A 17,514-nucleotide genomic window follows, 5' to 3' on the forward strand; every position below is an offset into this window, starting at 1 on the left:
AAGCATACAAAGCCCCCATAGGGGTGGTAAAGACTCTACTAGGCAGATGGGCTGGTTGGAATTTCTGTGATTGTAGATGGTTGTGTGTTGAAGACCTGGATCCAAAATTGGTCTGTCTTAAGTAGCCATTCACTGCCCACCTCTGCTTATGACATAATATCCTCTGGCATGCTGCCTGTTGGCATACGTTGACAGATCACTGGCTCTCACCAACCCCCTGGCTATGCCTTCAGATCACACCTGAACCCCCCAGAGAGGCTCCTCCCTTATGATCACCAGCGTCCCATGTACCCACCAATGTCCTTGGAAAATGCCTTGGCTTATGACTTTCGTTTGCCTTGTAACCAACTTCAGAAAATGCATCCTGTGGGAACACGGCATTTGTGGTAAGCTCTGAATCTAGGTTCCCAGGCCATGGTCACTCAGAGTTGGCTCCAGGATAAACTACCTCTTCCTCCCTTTGTGGTAATGGCTGTGTTTCTGCATGGATAATGTCTGTGTCCATATTACATCTATCTGTCTTCAGAAAGACACTTCTGCCGCTACCTAACCCCAGGCAGCCATCTTTGAGTCTTCTTTGAGACTGGCTTTGAACGTAGCTAGCTGAGGCCAGTTTTAGCAGAGAATCTTGATAAACCAGAGTATCCAGAATCCCCTACCCTGGGTGTCTAAGCCAAGGTCCACCTCTAAGCAAGAATCCCATTGCACCAGGTTAGCAAAACTCTTACCCTCAATATCTAATGGTGTTCTTAGATATTTCTAACCATAGCAGGTCCCCTCCTGCTGGACCCCGACTATAAGCTTCTGGCTGTTTTTATCACATTTGGAATTGAGCTCAGGTCTATCGAGAAGTCTCTCCACCTGTTGCATTAACTTGAATAAGACCTGTCTTGTTGCTTTTTACATATATGTATTTATCTATTATCTATGTATTATTTCATTTAGCGCGCGCGCGTGTGTGTGTGTGTGTATGTGTGTGTGTGTGTGTGTGTGTGTGTGTGTGTGTGTAAATCAGAGAACAATCTGGTGATTGAACTAAGGTCACTGGGCTTGGCACCAGGAACCTCTGAGACATCTCACTGGCCCTGTCTTGTCATTTTTAATGTGATAACAGATTTTTTCTTTTACAACCTTCTAGATCTGTATCTACATACTGAATGGAGTATGTGGATTGGAAGGTTACTTGTGGGAGTGTGATAATTGCCCTCTTAGACTTTAAAAATAGAATCCTTAAGCAAATCCAGAACGTAGGAATCCGAAATATTCCACTTCAAATATGTTCTCCCCTCCTTCTGGAGAAACCATTTGTGAAATGCTGGGTCCGGTTGCTTGAGCTACTACTGTGCCACCTTGCCTAGAGACCTGTGGAGAATGCTTGCATTTCACACGTGTGTGGCGCAGAAACACGTAGAGGCTAGAAATCAAAGGATGCATTGCCTCAGTCAGTGAAATGCTGTCAAAAATGTCACAAACTGGAAACTGTCGATCATAGTTCTACAGATCAGGAGAACCAAGATCAAGGGGCCAATAAATTTGTTATATCATGAATATCTTAGGAATCTGTATGTGGGGTCAAAGGAAGCTTCCCAGAGGTCTCTCTTATAAAGTCACACTAATCTATCAGTAGCAGACCTGCTGGTCCTTGACTGTAAGCTTCCAGGTGTTTTCAGAATCCGTGTGTGGTCTAGAACCAGTGCAGTTGCATTTAGAATTGAGCTCAGATCTATGCAGAAGTCTCCACCTGTTGCATTAACTTGAATAAGATCTGCTCTGCTTTAACCCCTTGTCCAAGTCAAATCCTGATGGCTACACACATCCCATGCCATCACCTACTAGCCCTGTCACCTTGATGGTTATGATTTCAACAGAAAAACAAACAAGACAATGGGGCAGACACCTTTAGCTTATAGACCCACAAACTACAAGATGACATGTTTGGAAGTTGCCTTGGGAAAGAAACCAGGCACGAGTCCTGAGAGTGGAGGAGAACCTGATTTCCTTTCATCCCTCTGGGATCAGCTGTCATATTGATGAAAGTAAGTTCCCTGTTGGAAATCAAGTTCACTGATGAAGTCAAACTCATTCCTGTCTCTGCACACCATGGCTGGGAATGCTGGGCTGGGCTCTACCCTCTCCCGTGGAACAGAATCACTGAGGGCCTGTTGGCAATTCACAAATGCTTGGCTTGTTCTACATGGGAGGACCTGGACCAGAAAGGAGAAACTGTTACTACCATATAGTACCCATGATGCTTAGAGAGTGACCAGTACTAGAGTGTCTGGGCCGGGAAGAGAGGACCTTATGCATTGAGCTAATCTGTTTCACTTTAGAAACTATCATGAGCCAAAGAGCTGGGTTGCTTGGTACAGCCTTTCTTACAGCTTTAGAAAAGGGAAAATAACCTAAATCATCTGAATGCTCAACAGAGAGAAAAAAAAATTAAGCCATGGAATACTATATAACTATGCAAAAGGATGAAATGGAGAGCATTAGAAAGAATGGAAGGCCTCAACTGCAGAGTCAGTGAGGGTCAATAATGTTCTTTGTAACACAGAATTTATGGTACTTCTACTATCCTTCAATGAAACTTATGAATGCATATAAATCTACCTACAATTTCTTAAAATTTACCCCATCCATCAAAGCCTAATGTATATAAAAGAGAAAAATCTAAAGGCAGCTGATAACAAAATCATATGTATCTCCTTCTGTTAGTACTTAGGAAAGCTGATAACAGAGACACAACAGGGTGAACAGTGCTTTGCCCCTAACATAGAGCCACCCACTTGGTACTGGTACTGGGGTTGTATGGACTGATAGGTACTGACTGCAGCATTATGGTGGCATTTCCTTTGGCACCATGAATAATTCCTTCCCAATGGATGAACAAGGAAGAGGACAGTACCTCTCATGCTGCATGCAAGGGGAGGCCTCAGCCATGTGGGGCTGGTGTGGACTGCAGGACATTGAGTGCTGGCATTCATAGGAGTCTAGTGTGGCCCCTGCTCCTTGCTCCACTTAGAGACAGAGGATTGCAGGACATGGAGAGGAAGGGGTCTCCGTGGTCAAAGGTGACTAGACTCAGAGGCCATGAGGTGACTCTTATGAACTGCCTTCCATCTGCCAAGGCATGGGTAGCACAGGGGACACTGGCCCTGGCACCCTGGTGGCAGGTCCTCACTTGGCTGGACCACTGAAGCCTCTCTCAGTATTAGCCTTCTTCAGCTTTTCTTGTCCTTGAATATTTATTTTGAGATGGTCCCAGTCTTTTTTTAAAAAAAACAAAAAACAGTACGGACAGATAAAATAAAGGACAGCAAAATTCCCCCACCCCTCAGCCATTTGAGAGAAGGTTACCAACCTGATGTCCCGATACCTTCCTGAAGAATTTGGGCCAGCATTTTCCGGAGACAAGGGGTCTCACATGGTGATTTTCCTGTTCTGGAACCTTTGCTGAATATCAAAATGCTACTGTCCCAGCAGTCAAAGGACTCGGTTTGAAATGTCACGCATGGAGTTGTTGTGTCTTTATTGTTCTGAAATCTCTGTCCTTTCTCAATCTTCTCTGATGTCTGTGGCCAAGACACTTAGTGATGGCAGGCTAGTTATCCCCAGTCGAGGATGTATCTGATGCTGGCATGATTGGATTAGGAGACGTCCTTTGACGGGTTGCCTGCAGACAGAATGCTGTACTCTCCCACTGCCAGCTGTATTTTAAATACAAGAAAACTGCTTATTGCACCTCATTGCACTCACCACACTCCACCCGCGTGAGCACGGGCCCTCCACTCTCCTGTGGGCCAGCACCACTCTACTCTGTGCTATAAAGGTTCGGTGACTTGCAGACTTCAGCAACAACCTGAGATAGACCTAAGACTTGAATTGGAGTGTTTTGTTTCTGGAGTATTTTGACTATTGTCAGAAAGAAGAGGCGACACCAGTCTTTAATTAGAAGCTATCGCAATAGGAGAAGAGAGTTCAAGATTGAACTGAACTCAACCTTAAGTACAAAGACAATCAGAATTTTTAGCCAAGGCTCAGGGTACTGATTGGGCAGGGAGTAGAAAGTCACTAAGTATGGGGGCTGGTTCTTGATAAACTACCTTAACAAGATTTTTGTACAATGCAGACGGGGATGCTCAGTGATCAAGGTCAAGTTCTTCTGTCATAGCAAAGATGAGCTTTATGGTGACCTGGTGGAGAAGATGGCCCAGAGCAGAATTTGTTCAAAGCATCCTCCCTCACCTACCCCATTGGACATTCTCCCTTCGTTGAATATTTACGTTTGCAGTACACATGTGGTGTCCTCAAGTCCTGTGGTGAGCAATATGCCCTTTGATTTTGAGAGGTGTGACCATGACATCCTGTACCGACCACAGTGCTGGGACTCGGCAGAGATCTCGTTATTCCCCCAGGCCAGAGGCTGTAACTGAGGAGGACTTGGCAAGGAAGCTCCAGATGGATAAGCCAGGCAAGTTTTAGCCAAGAGGGACCAAGGTGCTGAGGACAGTGAGTCAGAGCAGCAAGAGACGTGGATGAAAATGTGGGTTCTAGGGCCCTATTGGTCTGAAGAATGAATAAGAAATGAATGTCAGCGCGGCTTCTCTGAGACCAGCTAGGCCTAGCTGTCCTTGAGAACATTCCCCAAGAGCCCAATCTTAGCAAGACTCCCATTGAGTCAGTCTCTCAGAACCGACCCTCCTTATGTCTAATCCACAGGCCTCACCCTATGGCCTACGGGGTTGTGGGTTGGCAGAGGTATTGCGGCTCTGGAGTCTGACTGTGGACTATAGACACCCTGCAGAGAGGCAGGCCGGAGCCTTTAGGACTGCCAGATGAAGATCCGGAGTTAGACATTTGCTCTGGCAGGCAGTACCCTGACTTCTAATCCTGTCGAGCAGTCTCTAGATCCCAGAGCCCTAGCACAGACTATGGCTCTCCCAAGGATACATTGAGTCTGGATGACCGACACATTGTATCTTTAGCCTGGCTGAGCTAGCTCAGGCTCTGAGGCTTAGGGGTGGGGCGGGTGGTAGGGACATCTTCCTTTCCCACCCGGCTGCTCTGCGCCTCTGCAGACCTATAACAGCACCCAGAGCTTGGTCCAAGTACCCATCGCATGGCCTCCTCTCTCCCCCTCTGGCAGATATTCTGTGACAGGCTGTTGGCTCATTTATGACTCTCACTTGATCTATGTATTCCAGACAGTGAAGGACGGGGCTGCCTGTGTCTAACAGGAGCCCACAGGTTTCTCCACTGCCTCACTGACTTGGAGTCACCTCATTCTTTCCAAGCCCTCCTGGTGAAGGAGCGGTTTCACTTCAGACCAGAATCCTGTAAGATTCCGTAAGATTCCCAGAAGCTGGGAAAATGGCAGGGAAAAGCGAGGCTGTTAAAGGGGCAGCTGTTCTAGCTTTGGAAGAAAATATTTGAAGAAATAGCAACTATGTGGCGGTGACCCCAAGCTCAAGTTCACGTCTGGACTGTGACATCAGGTGCCGCTCTCTCACAGCACTAGCCCCTGGGGCCTGAGACTTGTTGAGCTTCGCACCAGGCTGGGAGAGAGCATGAAAAGCAAATGTAGTTTTATTATAATGACAGCATTCATTTAAAGGATCACTCTGTATACTGTAATTGCATCTTTCCTACTCCTGTATAGCCCAAATGTCATCTTTGGGGGAACTCACCCTGATCCGTGCATGTGATGTTTACAGTGACAGCAGGCCATAGTTTTTAATGTAACTTGGAAAACCTGGTGAACTTATGTCAGAAATGCCATTTTCAATTTTTACCATGGCCAACATAATCCAAAAAACCGAGGGGTTCCGGCTCTGGTCCATCCTGTTCCTCTGTTGTCCATGTGATGCCAGACTACACAATAGTGTGTGGTACCACCGAGAACACAGACAGCACAGGACCCCTCACCTTATCTTCTTCTGCTGCTTCTTTGCTGGACGAGGGTCTCAGTCCTCTGTGAGCTCCCCAAGGGGATAAACTCTGTGTCTGCCTATTTCTCCTCCACAGACTCTGTCCCTCCTCCTGGTGATGGCAGGGAGATAATAAATGGTGGATATCTTCTTAGAGATTGCTGGCTGCCCTTTCGGTGCCCTCGCAGACACAAGCCTGTGGAGGAGTGTCAGCTACATGAAGAGACACTTAGTCACAGCCCCGTGTGTACAGACCAGCTGGTGGGGGCTGGTCAGGGTAGGGGGACAGTGATGCCAGGGAGGCTGTTGCCATAGTGACATGGTGGTTACCCTCCTCAGTTTTCCTAATCCCAACTCTGCAACCAGCCTTTCGAAGCTTTGCTTTCCAGCACGTGGGCAAGCTATATTCACCTCCGTGACCCAAGGATTATATGTGACAGCTGGACCCAAGCCACTCCAAAGACCCCAGGAGGGCTCTGGCTTCATGTTGGTGGAGGGAATGAGCCTGGCTGAGTCTGTGAGAATGCGCTGTGACACGTGATGTGTGTTCCTTCCTTTGTTTCTCTGATTTACCCTAGCTCTGCTCGTGAAGGTGATTTTGATTCTGGTCATTTAAAAAAGCGACATGCTATTCTTCACCCAGTGATTACAGCTCAGTTCCGACTGTGACCAATGCTGACCGGGCTGGCTAATGTTATATCTTATGAAGATTGGCTCATTAATTGACTATAGAGATGTCATCCACGCACAAAGGTAACCATCAGCCTTAGCAGTGCTGACTCAGCAAAGGCAGGTCCACGCATGTCTGTTTGTTCTTTTTTGGGTAAGATTTCAGCCGAGGGATTATTAGGTTATAGGGCTCACATGTCTATATGGGTCTTGATGTGTTGGCTAAATATTTTCTCCATATATTGTACTAGATCTTAATGCCATTCACCATTTATAAGTGTTCCAATTTCTTCATAATCCTATTAGCATTTGAGTTATGAATTCCATTTTGGTGCTAATTTATAAGTCTGAATTCGGTATTATTGCTGTAGTTTGCATTTGGAGGCCCTGAGTCGTTTACTTTGCATATCTTTGATTACAAATCTGTTCTGTGTAATTTGTCGATTTGTATACTTGCCTCCTCTGCTGACTTCTTTTTTTTTAATAAACCTCTTTATTGTCACTAAGGAGCCACATGGCCATGAACCACCTCTCCACCAGTAGTCCCAGTGCAGGCAGTCCATCCACGAGGGTACACTGCTCACCCCCTCAGGGCTCTGCTTCACAAGGCAGTGCAGAAAGAGGTCATTTTAAGGATGCCAGACAGCTTCATGCAGTCACTCAGTCCACTTCTAAAGACCTTCCATTCTTCCATCAGACGACCTCCGAATCTACGTCTCTCTAGTCCTCATCTTTGTAGGTGGGTGACGAGGACGGCAACGGCCATGGAGTGACTGGCGCTGCCCTCGGGCTGCTGTTATCGTGAGGAGTCTATGTGGACATCTGACTGATGACATGGGCTTAACCTGTGATGATTTCAGGAGAGAGGTGCTGCAGGCAAGAGCATTGGGGACCCAAAAGGCAGGGGGTTCATGGCAGTCAAGGATGTGGAGGAGAGCCCAAAGAATGGGCAAGATAAAAGCCAGTTGGAGAGACTAGAGGTACCTGAAAGGTAGGGGAAGCATCCTCCGGGATCTTATGGAGGTGTTGAGTCACTGAATCAGCACACGGTTCCCATTGAACCTGGAGCCATGCCAGGCTGGGCAGGAAGAGTGGCCCTCACAAGTGAAGTTTTATTCATGAGTGGCTTTCCAGAGATGGGAGCTGATGCCCATCGATGCAAGTAGACGGCTGTTAAGGAGGAGCCAGCAGGGACCACTGGAGGCTTTGAACTTCTGAGTCTACATCAGGGCATGTCGTGAAGCAGTCATTCATAGTATAAAGACCCTCCGTGTCCCAGGAATGGCTCAGAGGGAGGGTTCTAGCAGAACAGTTGAAGGGGAGTGGGTCTCCACGAGTCTAGCATTTCCTAGCAGCCCACCTCTTATTTCATTTTACAGTATGTTGTCCTAAGAGAACACAGCTTTCTTTGCAGTGGTCTATCCCACAGTTCTGGCAGATCTGGGCCGTCATTACGCCCTGTGGCAGTAATGACCACTGTGATAATCACGATACTACATTTGTGCAGTCTCTTAACTTGGGCATAAGGAAGACTGCCCATCTGGAGTGAGAGCCGGCTCTGGCCTATCTGCCCCATCATCACTTAATAACGATTATGGAGCCTCCCTGAGCCCTCAACGCCCTGCCCAGCACTTGTGATATTAAATCTACCTAGAAGCAGGGCATAATAATGCTGACCCCGCAGGGATGTTCCAAGAATTAATTCTTGTGGGCTCTTCATTCCCCTCTTCTCCGACACATTCAATCTTAGGAACCCAAGGGCTGGTGACGTTTATGCCATGAATTAAGACATTCTGCCATTGCCCCTGAAACTCTTCATTACCATCCTGAGTCGATCAATGGCAAAGAGGAATACTATTTATTAGTTAAGTGGATGCTATTGAATTCTTAATTTAAGTGGCTTTTAATTCAGTGTTTTACTCGCTGTCCTTCATGTTGCCCTTGCTCATACAAATCTGCCCATTAGAGCCCTGTGTGGGGCCATGCTGCTGCCTTTGAGCATGACTGTGTCTTCCTGGGGAACGGGCTTCCTTTGGGAGAAGGATTCTGAAGCCAGCCCACCAGGGTAGATCAGGCCTGGCAGCTACGTTCCATTAGGAAGTGGTGAGCTACAACAGCCTTCCAGACTAGGTCCTGCAGCCCAGGTAGCCTTCTTTAGTAGTTATACAGTTGTCCCACTCAGACACGAGGCACAGATACACAAGTGGAACACACAGAATGTCTATCCAACTAAAAGGATGCCTAGTCGGGCTCCGAGGACAACTGACCTCCATCTTGACCTTTCATTTGTAAGATACGCAAAGGTAGCAAGGGACAGCCAGCCACTCCCTGATGCAGTGCACACTGCTTTGAACAGCTTTATTCTGGTCCGAATGGGATGCAACATATCATATGTGGTTGAAACAGACAATCTGGTAATCTTGACTTGCATACACAGTGATATCACCATAGTTATAATGTGCACATTCTTCACCCTAAGTTTCCTTGTGACCCCTTGTAATCCTAGCTTCCTCTCCCCTACCATCCCCAGAGGGAAGAGGCTATTATGTGACATCGTCCCTTTGTCACTACACATTATGTCCACCTAAATTTTATGCAAACAGAATCACACAGTATGTATTCCTGTATGTGATTCTTTACATTTAGGGTAGCACTTCATTTGGAGGGTTTAAAAAAGTATGATACAAACATACATCAATGTTCATTTGTGTAGTGTGTGTGTGTAGTGTGTGTGTGTGTGTGTGTGTGTGTGTGCGTGCGTGCACACGCATGCACATGCACATTCCTGTGTGGTGTAAATTGTTCCAGCACAATTTGTTAAAAGGCTGTCCCATTTCCATTGAGTTGTCTTTACACTTAAGAAAAATGGATTGTTTGGTTCTGACTGGTTTAGACATTCTATCCTGTTGCAGTAGTTATCTGTCTTTCTACTGGTACTCACCTGTGTGAGCGCTATGACTGCCTTTCCACTGGTACTCACCTGTGTGAGCGCTATGACTGCCTTTCTACCAGTACTCACCCGTGTGAGCGCTATGACTGCCTTTCCACTGGTACTCACCTGTGTGAGTGCTATGACTGCCTTTCTACCAGTACTCACCTGTGTGAGCGCTATGACTGCCTTTCCACTGGTACTCACCTGTGTGAGCGCTATGACTGCCTTTCTACTGGTACTCACCTGTGTGAGCGCTATGACTGCCTTTCCACTGGTACTCACCTGTGTGAGCGCTATGACTGCCTTTCTACTGGTACTCACCTGTGTGAGCGCAATGACTGCCTTTCTACTGGTACTCACCTGTGTGAGCGCAATGACTGCCTTTCTACTGGTACTCACCTGTGTGAGCGCTATGACTGCCTTTCTACTGGTACTCACCTGTGTGAGCGCTATGACTGCCTTTCCACTGGTACTCACCTGTGTGAGCGCTCTGACTGCCTTTCCACTGGTACTCACCTGTGTGAGCGCTGTAGCTATGCGCACCTTGATATCAGACAACACAAGGTCTCCAAATGCTTTACTTGTCAAAGCTGGTTTGGGAAAGTCTTTTGCTTTTCCTATCTAAACCTTCGCTTTACCAAAAGAAGATGAAAAAAAAGAATCTTCCACTCCCTTCTAGGGGATTCTGATTGGGGTTTCATTGAGTTTATAGATCCATTTGGGGAGAATTGATAGCCGTCTTCCATCCCGTGGACACAATGTGTCTCTGTCTCATTAGACCTTTCATTTTCATATACACCATTTTGTATTTCTCAAAACAGGTTTCGCACACAGTGCCACATTTATCACCAAGCCCTTTCCATGTCGGCACTGTCCTAAGGAGATGGTACTATTTTTTTTTTTAAATTCCACTCCACTAGCTTGTCTCCAGAGCCTAAAATTACAGTTGCGGATTGTCTATTGATCATATCCTGTGAGGCTGCTCCATCACTCCTACTCATTGTAGTGGGTTTTCCATGGATCCGACTGTGTTTTCTAAACAGACAGCGGTGTCAGCTGTGAAGCAAGCCAGACGCGCCATTCTCACCCGTATCTGGGGGAATCGTCATGGTTTTTCTTATTATACTTCCTGAAATGTTCAAAATAATATTGAATAAGAGTGTTCACCACGGATAGCCTTGACTCTGTGAGTTCTAAGAAAAGTATTCAGGTGCTTTGCTATCAAGTATGCCAGGTCAGAAGGTAAAGATTCTTAGCTAGTAAGTACAGGTGTGTCTGCGTGTGGATTCTCTGGAGTAGGTCACAGAAGTTCTGTTCTAGTCTAAGTTTATAGCTTTTCCTTTTATAATTCTTCATTTTATTTTACTGTTATGTATGTGTGTGTGTCATGGGGGGCAGTGAATGCCACAGCACACGTGTGGAGGTCAGAGGACAAGTTCCTTCAGGGAGGTGAGAATTCAACTCACATTGTCAAGTTTGCACAGCAAATAGCTTTACCTGGTTAACAATCTCGCTAGCTTGATACATTGTCTTTCTTTCAATGGGAATGAATGAATGATTTTGTCAAATGCATTTTCTGTATCTACCCTGAGGCTCATAAGCTCTTTCTTTTATTCTGCCCTGAAGTTTGGATATTAACCATTGCCCCATCAAAGGCTTAGTCTCTGGGGAGGTAGTGCAGCCTCTAGGACAGTGGTTCTCGACCTCCCTAATGCCATAACCCTTTAACCCTTTGATACCGTCCCTCAAGTTGTGCTGACTCCCAAACATAAAATTATTTTGTTGCTACTTCAAAACTGTAATAATATGCAGGACATCTGACACGTGAGCCCTGGGGAGGTCATGCCCTGCAGGTTGAAAACCGCTGCTCTAAGAGTTGGGGTCTAGTGGAAGACCATTACGTCACTGGTATGCTCCCTTAATGAGGATTATAGAACCCCAGTCTCTTCTTTGCCCCGGAGATGGGTTGAGTCGCTTTGGTCTGCCACATGCTTTCCCTGTGATGTGCTGCCTCGCCACCTGTCCAAGACAGCAGAGCCATCAATCATAACCAAAGTCTCTACAACTGGGCTCCAAAACGAACCTTTCTCTCCAAGCTGAGTATTTTAGGCATTTGTTTCAGTAATGGGAAGTTAATTAACAACAGGCTGTCAGTGTGTTGGCTCTCTGATTTTTAATGTTAAAACAGCTTGTAATCCTGAGGTAAATAACACTTGGTCAGAACATTTGCCCTTATAAATATTGTTGAATTCAATCTGTTCAAATTTTATCGATGGTTTCCAAATCTTTTTCACAGAGGATATTTTTTTCTGTAGTTTTCTTGTAGTACCCTGGCTGGTACTAGGACAATCCACTTTATAGATTGTGCTAGAAATAATTCTCTGCATTGGGATAATATGTAAATTTGTTATAATTTTTTTCTTTTTTTCTTTTTTTTCTTTTTTCTTTTTTTTTTCTTTCTTCTTTTTTTTCGGAGCTGGGGACTGAACCCAGGGCCTTGCGCTTGCTAGGCAAGCGCTCTACCACTGAGCTAAATCCCCAACCCATATAATTTTTTAAATAATAGAATTTACCAGTGAAACTATCTGGGCTCAAATTTTTTTAATGAAACATGTTTCAAATACAAATTTCATTACCTTAATAGATGTGTGACTGTTAAAATTATCATTTTCTTTAGCTTCTGCTCCAAGGTTTCAAAGTTCTGTTGTTAGGCATCCAGTGGTTTTGGAGGACGCTTGTTATAGCTGCTGACAAGTAATATTTTATCATTATGAAATTACCTCCGTTCTTAGTAATATTTTTGGTCTGAAGTCTACCTTGTCTAAGATTAATGAGGTTATGTTTTTTTGATTAGGTGTAGCATGTACACATTTTTGATCATGTATTTATTAAAAGGAATAATTAAAAGTAGTCGTATGTAACCAGAAGTAGAATAGTCTTTTTATTCAGTCTGGCAATCATCACGTCTTAGTTCCCATGTTCGGAGTATTTATCCTTAATGTTGCTATTGATTTTTCCATGTAAATCCATTGCCCATTGTTGTCTGCTAATCCCCTAGCTTCTCTGCTTCAGTTCCCTCTTTTTCTGCCTTCCTCACATTTTTATGATTTACTTTTATCTACTAGTTCATTTATATCTGTAACTCTTTTCCTTAAAATAATTGCTTTCCTTTCAAATAAAAGTATCTTATTTGAGGTACAGCACAGAAACTTCATAACGATACATTCTTATTTCTTCCTTCCTGACCTTTGTACTAATGGAGTTATACATTTTAAGTTATAAATCCCATCTTACATTGTTACTGTTTTATATACATACTAATTGTATTTTAAAATATAGATATATTGAGGCGGTGAGATGGCTCAGCAGGTAAATGTGGCAAAGACCTTCCCCTAATGAATAAAGATTTCAGGGGACCAATCACTGGGCGAGGAGTAGGCAGGACTTCCAGGTCAGAGGGGGAAAGAGAGATGGAACAGAGATACAAAGGAGGGAGGGAGATGGAGGGAGAGGTCAACCCAGATCCGAGTGGTTTTAAATAGTCACAGGAAGCTATGAATATCTCACAAGGAATGGATAATTACAGGACAATATTTCTTATCTAGGTGGGCAATTTCTATCAATTGGCTCTGAGTTTATTTTGTGGGGTGAGAATTTACTGATATAAATCTGATTGGTAAATTACAAGCCTCAAGAGTTTTGATTTTGCCAGGATACAGGGATTTGTGACAGCTAGCCGCGAGATGGACGGTTGTTGCATGGGGCTGGGGTGGCAGCGACCCGCCATGGGAACTTCTTAGCGAGTTCAGTGGAAAGATGTCAAGACTACCAGGCTAGAGAGTAGCCGGTGGTAATAGGGGATGGTGTATCCTTTTCTGATATTTCCCACTAGCGTGGGATGGTAAATCCTTTTTTATTATTTAACATTAAAGGTAAATGTGCCTACTGCCAAGCCTGGTGACCTGAGTTCAATCTCTGCTATTCGCATGGTGGAAGGAGAGAACTGACTCCCACCACTTGTCCACTGTGACCTCCACATAGTTAGTGTGGTACCTACCCTAACTAACTAACTAAATACATGCAAATGAATACAGAAGATGTAGTCATAAACTTAATTTATAACACTCCTGTTGCCGCAGTGGTTTTGCCTAGGGCTATATTTCTACCTGGTATTATTTTCATTGCTTCGAAGTGCCACTATAATCTTTCTTACAGAATGAGTCTGTTACCAGCGTGTGTGTGTGTGTGTGTGTGTGTGTGTGTGTGTGTGTTCAAGAGCGCACACGTGTGCATTGCATATGTGTTCATGCGTGTGCACATGTGTGTGCCCCATGAGTCTGTGGGTAGGTTAATATCCAGTGTCTGTTGCTACCCCCTGCCTTATCTCTTGAAACTGTCTCCCACCAAGTCTGGAGCTTGCTGATTTCAATGGTCTGGCTGCCGGGCTAACCCCTGGAATCCTGTCTGATTCCCCAGTGCTGAGGAACAGATGCATGTAGGCGTCCCAGCACTTTTTGGTACTAAGGATCCAGACTCAGTCTCTCATGCTTCCCTGGCACACGCTTTACTGACTATGCAACGTCTCCAGTTCTTCCCCAACTTTTATTTGACTGTAGTGGTTTGAATAGGAATGGCCCCTAAACTCATGTTTGAATGACTGGCCCACAGGGAGGGGCACAATTAGGAGGTATAGCCTTGTTGGAGTTGTGTCACCATAAGGGCAGATGAGGTCTCCTGTGCTCAAGCCGTGCTCACAGTGGCACACAGTATCCTTCTGTTGTTTGTAGATCAAGATGTAAAACTCTCGGTTCCTCCAGTATCACGTCTGCCTGCATACTGCCATGGCGACACACCTTTGAAACTGTAAGCCAGCCCCCAGATTAAATGTCTTCCTTTATAAGAGTTGGTTGCTGTGGTCATGTATCTCTTCACAGAAATAAACCCCAACTAAGACAAGGACTGAATCCATCCTTATTTTATGGTTGCTTTTGGAAGACATTTTATGGTGTAGAAAACTGTACGTTGAACATTTTTATAAGAGATATTGTCTATCTTTTTTCCCCACATTATTTTTATGAAAAATCTGTTACCACCCTTACATTCGTTGTTCTGAATAGCCTTTTCTTTGTCTTCTTTTATGACATTTGTCTTTACTGATCTAAGACAACTAGACGATAGTGTCTTGGTATACTTTCTCTTATCTCTTGTATTTCAGGATGGCTGAGCTTCATGCATTTGTGAATATATCAGTTTGAGGGTTTTCTAAATCAAAGGTAGTTATATTTTCACTTTTACTTTGTCTTATATTCTACCACTCTTCCTCTGGTGACTATACACACACACACACACACACACACAAAACATACATTACACACACCACATATGTCACACACACATCACCCACACATTACATACACACTGGATACATATCCCATACACATTATGCACACACATCCTACGCATTGCACACACACACATCATACACATCACACACATCACACACACATCTCACACATACCACATACACATATCACACACATTTCACACATATCACACACACATTGCATACACACCACACATTATATATACACATCACACACAAACACACACATCACATACATATCACATACACACATATATATATACATATATATATCACACACCACATACATCACACACACACACCTCACAGAGCTCACACACCACATACATCACACACATCACACACATAACACATATCACACACATACATCACACATATCACACATACTACATACATCACATACACATCACACACACACATCTCATATCACACACATCTCACACATCACACACTTATGATTACACACCACACAGATTATGCATACACATCACACACATGCATCACACATACATTACACACATCACACACACATATCACATATAGATCACACACACACACACACACACACACACACATTACACAACAGCCAACAGTTACCCCACAGTACTCTCTACTTTTTTTCCCCTTGCTTGTAATTATTTCTAGAAAACTTCTACAGCTATGAGTCCATGTATTTGAGTTTCCTGATTTTACAAAAAAGTAGATCTTGTCCAGTGTGGTTTATTTTTATTTTTATTTTAACATGACACTTTCTACCTCTAAAAGTTTAGCTTTGTTCTTTTTACATCTTACATTCTATACCTCGACTTTCTAAACAGACAGCTATAACTCTCTTCTTCTACCCTGGTGAATTCTCCCCTCTGTACAGTTTCCAGTCAGTTTTGATTTCATCTCCTCCTTCTTTACGCCTGTGTATCTGGTAATCTCTGATTGGCCACCAAGCGCTGCGGGTTTTATAGTGTGTGGTGGACATTTTTATATTAGTCTCAATGTTGCTGAACTCTGCAGTCTGAAATGCTTTGGTCCTGTTGCATCCTGCCTTTGATATCTGCTGGGCAAGTCGAGATCCACATGTGCTCTCGGCCTAATTATTTCCTGTTAGGTGTTACGGCCTTCTGAGTGCTAAGGGATGCCCTGCAATAGGAGCTGCTCCAGGCGGCAGGTGAGGCAGCTCTGTCCCTGTCTGCTCTGGATGGCTGCTGCTGTTTGTTTTCATCCTCTCTGGGCAGGTCTTCCCTTGGCCATGATCTGAGCTTAGATGCCTTTTGCTCTCTCTCCCCCTCTCCCCTCTCCTTTCTCCTGGTGATCTGTCCTGTGAACCTTAAAGGCCTCTGGACTCAGATCCATTTCTTCAGCTCCCGGTGAATGGAGGGCTCAGTTCAGCCCCGCCCACCAAGCCTATGGAGCCACCATATGGAGGCACACCTTGTTTGCTTCTTATTCTCAAATGCCACTCTTGGGTCCTCATGTCAAGCATCTTGAAATTGTCACTTCATTTAAATTGACCAACATTATTTATTGCTCCAGGCAGGAGAATACATTCGTCTTATCTGGAAGCAGAATGTGCCCTGACCTTTATTAATTTTTAAGAAGCATTTTTAAGACTTTTCTTATTTTTTTCCCTCATGTATCCCTGGCAGATGAAGGTTTTTCTTAAACTCTCTTTATAAAAGGACTTATATTAGTCCTTGAAGAATGTCGTACATGCATACAATGTCTTTTGTTAGAGTTGACTGTGAGAACTTCCCCTATCTTCCTATATCCAGCTCCACCTCTCTCCACTTTATTCTCCCTCTTCCTCTCCCTTCTCTCCCTCTCCCTCTCCTTCCTATCCTCCCTCTCCCTTTCTCCCTCTCCTCCCTCTCCTCCCTCTCCCCCTCTCCCTTTCTCCCTTTCTCCATCTCCCCCTCTCCCTTTCTCCCTTTCTCCCTCTCCTCCCTCTCCTCCCTCTCTCTCTCTCTCTCTCTCTCTCTCTCTCTCTCTCTCTCTCTCTCTCTCTCCCACTCCACTGGAGACCAACCTACCATGGACTACCCCTTACCATGGACTACCCCTTAAAGAAAATCAACTCTTCCTCTCCCAGCAGCTACTAACTGTCAATCTCACCTCAGCTTGAAGTGGGGTCTCATGAGCCCCTCGTAGCTCCATGCTGGCTTCCTGACTGGCTTGATCTTGTGCAGGTATCTCAGGCAGCCATAACTATTGTGACGTCATGAGTAGAGAGGTCCTGCCATGTCTGCCCTGTTTCACTCCAGTCTTCTCTGAGCTCGCTCTTGTAATTTTGTCTTCCTCTCTTGCAAGAGCCCATGAACATTGGTGGGTGGGGAATGCATAGTATAGATTTCCATAGGGCTGAAGAGTCCACACTTAGTATCTGTACTTCCACCAGTTATGAGTTTCCATATTAATTATCCACTGTGCAAAGAAATGTCTAGGGTGATGTTTGAGACCTGCCTGTGTTAATCTATGTGTGTGGAGGGCAGCTTGTTACTGTGTCCATTTAGAAAAAAGAACAGAGGAAGGTTCACCCCTAGAGCTATGAACCCCATGCCTCAGATCCAGTAAGTAAGCAGGTGGTCACTCCCATAACAGAGATACTGTGG

General features: G+C 44.8%; 1 protein-coding gene and 1 long non-coding RNA gene across 2 annotated transcripts in view; one reads left to right on the forward strand and one right to left on the reverse strand.

Annotated features, from left to right (window-relative positions):
- Zbtb7c (zinc finger and BTB domain containing 7C) overlaps nt 1-17,514 on the forward strand; it is a 323,617-nt gene that overhangs the window by 125,009 nt on the left and 181,094 nt on the right.
- Nucleotides 1,884-17,077, reverse strand: LOC147999878 (uncharacterized). The gene is made up of 3 exons (XR_015642652.1): nt 17,018-17,077; nt 3,362-4,566; nt 1,884-2,204 (listed from the first exon to the last, which is right to left on the reverse strand). It is a non-coding gene; the product is annotated as an uncharacterized LOC147999878 (long non-coding RNA).

Source organism: Rattus norvegicus, chromosome 18 (genome assembly GCF_021556685.1).
Source record: "Rattus norvegicus strain SHRSP/BbbUtx chromosome 18, alternate assembly SHRSP_T2T, whole genome shotgun sequence".
In the NCBI taxonomy this organism is placed as follows: Eukaryota; Metazoa; Chordata; class Mammalia; order Rodentia; family Muridae; genus Rattus; species Rattus norvegicus.